General features: G+C 45.3%; 1 pseudogene; it reads left to right on the top strand.

The window, feature by feature from the left end:
• The first annotated feature begins 7,034 nt into the window (after positions 1-7,034).
• LOC129700631 (U2 spliceosomal RNA) lies at positions 7,035-7,139 on the top strand (annotated as a pseudogene).
• Positions 7,140-7,359: the final 220 nt, after the last annotated feature.

Genomic DNA, 7,359 nt, shown 5'->3' with positions numbered 1-7,359 from the left:
TAAGAAAAACAGCAATCAAAATAAAAAAATAAGTAGATGGGGGAAAAAAAAAGAAGTAAATAAAAAAAATAAATTCGAATGAGACCGTGTGGTTCACTTACCAAATTAAAAAAAAGAAAAACCATTACTTTGATTAGTTATCTGGAGATAATTCAACATTCATACAAACATACCATCTAGTTCTATATAACGCAATCTTCCCATATCTAGCTCAGCATTTATCTAATTGGTGTCATGGCTCAAATAAACGGTCCATTTTTCCCAGATCTTCTCAAATGAATTCTCCTTGACTCTCAAGGAATATGTCAATTTCTCCATAGTAAAGATGTCTCGCACAATTTCTAACCACTGTTCCTGTTTTAGACTTTTTTCATTAAGCCACTGCCTGGTAATGGCCTTCTTACTTGCTGCAAGCAAAACTTTAATCAAATATGTATCTTCTATTTTTACACTACCTTTAATATGCCCCGGATACATCACAGGGCAGGTATTTGGGATTTTATAACCCAAGATATTATTTACAGCTGCATTAGCATTTTCCCAGTATGGCCTTATCTTTACACAGTTCCAGAAAATATGCGAGTGGTCTGCCTCCGTACTCCCACACAGCCTCCAACAGTGTTGTTGGACAGCAAGTTGTCTGCTTTTTATTTTGGGTGTTATATAAAAGCGAGATAGATTCTTCCAGCAAAATTCTCCCCATACTAGTGAGCTTGTGGATGAACATTGTGTTTCACACATTTGATACCATTCTTCTTCTGTTATTTGAATCTTTAATTCTGCTTCCCATTTTGTTTTTATGTAGAGCGTTGATTCTCCCTCACTTCCCACCAGAGCTTGGTAGAAAGCAGAGATGACCCGATACACCTTCTTTGTATGCATCAGACTTTTAGTAATATAGATGATGTGAAAAAACCAAAACGCTTGTTCTGCAGAAATATAACCTTCTCATATAACCATATATGGCTAACCGTTCCTCTCAGAAGAATCTGTCAATCTTTTGGATCTGTCAATCATAAGAAGCAAGAGGCTGTACTATGCTTTGTAGATAACGTATTACTGAATCATCGATTAGTGGGGTATATATACATGTACTGAGATCATTGTACCATTGTGTGGGACTTCTCTGTATAGTCTGTTATCAGCATACACCCGCCTGGCGAAATAAAGATTGTACTGCGTGATCACTGATTTTATTTGCATTTTTGTCTGTTTAAGAATATTTAGACCAGGACAACAGTGCTTGCAATGCTGGAGACCCGGGTTCGAACCCGACTATGGGTGCTGTCTGTACCGAGTTTGTACGTTCTCCTTGTGATCTTTCTCCGAGACCTTCAGTTTTCTCCCACACTCCAAAGACGTACTGATTTGTGGATAAATTGGTTTGATAAATGTAAAAATTGTCTCTAGTGTGTGTAGGATAGTGTTCATATGTGGGGATTGCTGGTCGGCATGGACTCAGTGGGCCAAAGGGCCTGTTTCCATGCTGTATCTCTAAACTAAACTAAACTGTATCTCTAAAGTAAACTAAGTTTACCGCATTTCACTTGCTGTACTAGTCTAACATCGGTAGTGGGGAAACTGCTAGAATCAGTTATTAAAGATGGGATAGCAGCACATTTGGAAAGTGGTGAAATCATTGGACAAAGTCAGCATGGATTTATGAAAGGTAAATCATGTCTGACGAATCTTATAGAATTTTCGAGGATGTAACTAGTAGAGTGGATAAGGGAGAACCAGTGGATGTGTTATATCTGGACTTTCAGAAGGCTTTCGATAAGGCTCCACATAAGAGATTAGTACACAAACTTAAAGCACACGGTATTGGGGGCTCAGTATTGATGTGGATAGAGAACTGGCTGGCAGACAGGAAGCAAAGAGTAGGAGTAAACGGGTCCTTTTCAGAATGGCAGGCAGTGACTAGTGGGGTACCACAAGGCTTGGTGTTGGGACCCCAGCTATTTACAATATATATTAATGATTTGGGCAAGGGAATTGAATGCAACATCTCCAAGTTTGCGGATGACACGAAGCTGGGGGGCAGTGTTAGCTGTGAGGAGGATGCTAGGAGGCTGCAAGGTGACTTGGATAGGTTGGGTGTGTGGGAAAATGCATGGCAGATGCAGTATAATGTGGATAAATGTGAGATTATCCACTTTGGTGACAAAAACAGGAAAGTAGACTATTATCTGAATGGTGGCCGATTAGGAAAAGGGGAGATGCAACGAGACCAGGCTGTCATGCTACACCAGTCATTAAAAGTAGGCATGCAGGTGCAGCAGGCAGTGAAGAAAGTGAATGGTATATTAGCATTCATAGCAAAAGGATTTGTGTATAGGAGCATTGTGGTTCTACTGCAGTTGCACAGGATCTTGGTGAGACCACACCTGGATTATTGCATGCGGTTTTGGTCTCCTAATCTGATGAAAAATATTCTTGCCATAGAGGGAGTACAGAGAAGGTTCACCAGAAGGTTCACTGGGATGTCAGGACTTTCAGATGAAGAAAGACTGGGTAGACTCGTCTTGTACTGGCTAGAATTTAGAAGATTGAGGGGGGATCTTATAGAAACTTACAAAATTCTTAAGGGGTTGGACAGGCTAGATGCAGGAAGATTGTTCCCGATGTTGGGGAAGTCCAGAACAAGGGGTGACAGTTTAAGGACAAGGGGGAAGTCTTTTAGGGCCGAGATGAGAAAAACATTTTTCACACAGAGAGTGGTGAATCTCTGGAACTCTCTGCCACAGAAGGTAGTTGAGGCCAGTTAATTCCTATATTTAAGAGGGAGTTAGATGTGGCCCTTGTGGCTAAAGGGATCAGGGGGTATGGAGAGAAGGCAGGTACGGGATACTGAGTTGGATGATCAGCCATGATCATAATGAATGACGGTGCAGGCTCGAAGGGTCGAATGGCCTACTCCTGCACCTAATTTCTATGTTTCTTTGTTTCTATTATAATAACGTTTTGCTGAATCTATATATTTTTCCAATTATTTCAAGGAAAATGTACCTCTTTGACCCATCATTATGGGTTGGCTGGTAGACACAACATGCTGGAGTAACTCAGTGGGACAGGTAGCATCTCTGGAGAGAAGCAATGGTCATTGTTTCGGGTCGAGTCTCTTCGAAACGTTGCCTATTCCTTCTCTCCAGATATGCTGTCTGTCCCGCCTACGACATTAACCAGCATCTGCAATTCTTTCTTACACATTATGGATTGGCTGTTCAGGACAGAGATGAGAGAAAACCTACTCACCAGGAGTGCAATTCTGCAGCTAGAGGGCTTTTAGGGCTATGTCACTAAGTGTATTCAAGACAGAAGTCAGTAGATCTTTGGAGATTAAAGGAATCAAGAGGTGTGATTTTGGAAACCTTCCAATCAGGTTTCAGGGTCCACCACAGCACAGAGTCTGCCTTGTTGAAGGCACATAATGACCTAGTTCTCACCATTGAATCCGTCGACTGTGCAATCCTGCTCCTTCTCAACCTCAGCGCAGCATTTGATACTGTCGACCACACCATCCTAATTGACTGTCTCCGGTATGGGGTTGGCATTGATGGCACTGCCCTGAGCTGGTTCATCTTCTACCTCAACGGTAGGAGTTTCTCTACTAACCTAGGCAACTCTTTCTCCTCCCCAGCTATACACTGCTACAGGGTTCCACAAGGTTCCATCCTTGGCCCCATTCTCTTCTCCCTGTATATGCTCCCCTTAGGCCAAGTCATTCAAAGGCACGGCATTTCCGTCCATTGCTTTGCAGACGATACACAACTCTATCTCCCCCTGAAGCCCAACAACCGATCAAATCTTCTTAACCTTATCCACTGCCTCGAGGATATAAAGTGTTAGATGGCCCAGAACATCCTCCAACTAAACAAGAGTAAGTCTGATGTCATCCTTCTCGGCCCCTCAGACTCAATCAAAACAATAGCAGGCAGCCTTGGAAGCCTTACTCCATTACTCAAACCTCACGTCAAAAACCTTGGCGTGATATTTGATTCAGCGTTGATATTTGACAAACAAGTCAATGCCGTGGTAAAAGCTAGCTTCTTCCAGCTTCGGACGATAGCTCAAATAAAACTATTCCTCCAGTTTGACGACCTCGAAAAGATCATCCACACATTTATCTCCTCCCGCCTCGATTAATGCAACTCCCTTTACACTGGCGTCAGCCAATCTTCCCTGTCCCGCCTGCAACTGGTCCAAAACGCTGCAGCGAGATTCCTGATGGGCACCCGAAAAAGGGACCACATCACCCCGATCCTGGCCTCTCTCCACTGGTTCCCTGTGTGGTTCCGAATAAATTTCAAGATCCTTCTTTATGTTTACAAAGCCCTTAACGGGCTTGCCCCCACCTACATCAAAAGTCTGCTCACCCACCACACCACCTCCAGGTCCCTCAGATCGGCCGACTTGGGGTTGCTGAACATCCCGCGGTCTAGGCATGAGCTCAGGGGCGACCGCGCCTTTGCGGTTGCAGCTCCTACTCTCAAGCCTTTCTTGACGTCCTCTGAGGGAGGGCTATATGGATGTATGTATGTATGTATATATGTATGTACTTAATCTATGAACCGCTGTTGTATAACGTTAGTACCTCCACCAATGTAAAGCACTTTGGTCAACAAGAGTTGTTTTTTAAATGTGCAAATGAAATAAAAGTGACTTGACTTGACTTGACTTGGGTTTAGTGAAGTGGAGCTGAGGTAAAAAGATAAACTAAGTGCAAGGAACCGAATGGCTTCCTTTTGCTTCTGTTTTTACTTGATATATTTATCCAGTTTAAAAAATGATCCGAGTTTATGAAGGGATTTCAAGTTGCATTAAAAAGTTCTTCATGAAAAAGAAAGTGATATTCAGATGGGTTTTTTAAGAGCCTCACACTTCAATATGCTGTAATGGAGACCATTTTCTGAAGCATATTTGCTGCATGGGATACAGCCAGTTTGTACACAGTAATCTCCCACAATAAGCATGATGACTGTAACCAAATAATCCATTTTAGCAATTCAGATCAAGGGAAAAGTATTGATTTACTGATTGGAAATTGGAGAGAAATTCATGTTTTAAAGGGAGATGTAGAATTTGTAAGATGGATCTGAGCATAGTTTCTGTTGTAGAGCAAGATCTGAGGAAGATCTTGAAAAGCAATCGAAGATTTTTGCATCTTAATTACATCCTTCCTATAGTAGGTTGACCAAAACTGAACACAATACTGTAAATATTGTCTTATACATTGGTAACATAATATACCAACATCTATACTCAATAGCCTGACTGATGAAAGCTAATGTACCAAAAGCCTTCTTTACTAACCTATCTACCTGTGATGCTAATTTCAGGGAACTATGTACCTGTAGTCCTCGATCTATCTACTCTACAACACTACCCAGGATCCTACCATACCATATAACCATATAACCATATAACAATTACAGCACGGAAACAGGCCATCTCGGCCCTACAAGTCCGTGCCGAACAACTTTTTTCCCTTAGTCCCACCTGCCTGCACTCATACCATAACCCTCCATTCCCTTCTCATCCATATGCCTATCCAATTTATTTTTAAATGATACCAATGAACCTGCCGACACCACTTCCACTGGAAGCTCATTCCACACCTCTACCACTCTCTGAGTAAAGAGGTTCCCCCTCATGTTACCCCTAAACTTCTGTCCCTTAATTCTGAAGTCATGTCCTCTCGTTTGAATCTTCCCTATTCTCAAAGGGAAAAGCTTGTCCACGTCAACTCTGTCTATCCCTCTCATCATTTTAAAGACCTCTATCAAGTCCCCCCTTAACCTTCTGCGCTCCAGAGAACAAAGACCTAACTTATTCAACCTATCTCTGTAACTTAGTTGTTGAAACCCAGGCAACATTCTAGTAAATCTCCTCTGTACCCTCTCTATTTTACTTCGGAGTCACGTGAGTGACTTCGTGAAGAACCCCGCTTCCACGCATGCGTGTCATATCGCTACACGCATTGCAACGAGTCACACAGGGGGGAACGACGTTCCCCAAGCGGGAGAATTTGAAAGTCGGGAACAGCAGGTAAGAGACTCTGCGTTCCTTTTTTCTACTTACCATTTAGGAGGCTGCGGAAAGCTGGCGGGGAGACCCGTGGAGTGCGAGCAGCCGGCAGCAGCAACAGCACGAGTTTCCCTGGAGGGGAAAAACCTGTGCCCGACTTCGCTCCCGCACCGGCAAAATTCACTTCTCGGCCGGGCGGGAAGCAAAGCAAAGAGGTCCCGTATGCCAGTCTCAAGCGAGACTGGCTTGGGAGCAGTCGCTAGCGGCCAGCGCGGAGGCAGCAGGACAGAGAGCACGGACCAGCGCTGTAAGTACCCGGGGTACACAGCAGGGCTGGAAACGCTCAGCGAGTGCAGCGGCACTAATGGAGCTAAGGAACTGGGGACGTTCGGGCCGAAAACCTTCTTCAAAAGGTAAGCACCGGGGTTGGTCCAAGGGGTCCCTAGGAACAGCCGGATTTTACCGGCTGCGGATCTGCCACGAAGGACCAGGCCCGTGAACACCGGGGTCGGTCCGAGCGGCTCGAAACCGACACGCAGGGAACGACGTTCACCAGCGGGAGAATGAAAAGTCGGGAACAGCAGGTAAGAGACTCTGCGTTTCCTTCCACTTACCCTTTAGGTGCAGACATGGACCGGGTCCATGTAAGCTGCAGAAAGCCGGCGGGAGAACCGCGGAGTGCAGGCAGCCGGCAGGAGAGCAGTAACGGCAGCCGGCAGCGGCAGCGGCAGCAGCAGCGGCAGCCGGCAGCGGCAGGAGCAGCGGCAGCGGCAGCGGCAGCAGCGGCAGCGGCAGGAGCAGCATGGGCACATCGATTCCCGGAGAGGGAAAACACCTGTGCCCAACTTCGCTCCAGCACGATGGGAAAATTCATTTCTCGGCAGCAGCACTAACGGCCAGCGCCGAGGCCAAGGACTTTGCAGTGCAGTTGACTGGCTGCAATCGACCGCGAGGGACCAGTAATGTGAGTACCGGGGTCGGTCCCAGCGGGTTTTTTAGTTACAGATATCGCTTCTTGGGCCTTTTGGCTAAGATCAACTATAGTAGCTGTTATTATCAGTTTTAATATCTTATATGTCCCTTATCTAAGGACCATATAAGCAGGAGTGCCCAGAATTGAGGGCATTAGAGTGGGGTTGACCGGCTGCAACGACCGCAAGGGACCAGTACCGTCAGTACGGGGGTCGGTCCCAGCGGTCTGAGATAAAGGAGCAGCCAGGAGCGCTGAGAGCGTTGGAGCCGGGTTAAAGAAATGGAATAGATGGAATCAGCTGTGCCAGATGTCCTCCACACCGGCCATATCCACTCCACGGAAGGAAGGACAAAGCTGGA

The sequence above is a fragment of the Leucoraja erinacea genome, chromosome 9 (assembly GCF_028641065.1).
Source record: "Leucoraja erinacea ecotype New England chromosome 9, Leri_hhj_1, whole genome shotgun sequence".
NCBI classification, from domain to species: Eukaryota; Metazoa; Chordata; class Chondrichthyes; order Rajiformes; family Rajidae; genus Leucoraja; species Leucoraja erinaceus.
Note: the sequence above shows the minus strand (reverse complement) of the source record. Positions and strands in the feature narration are given on the sequence as shown.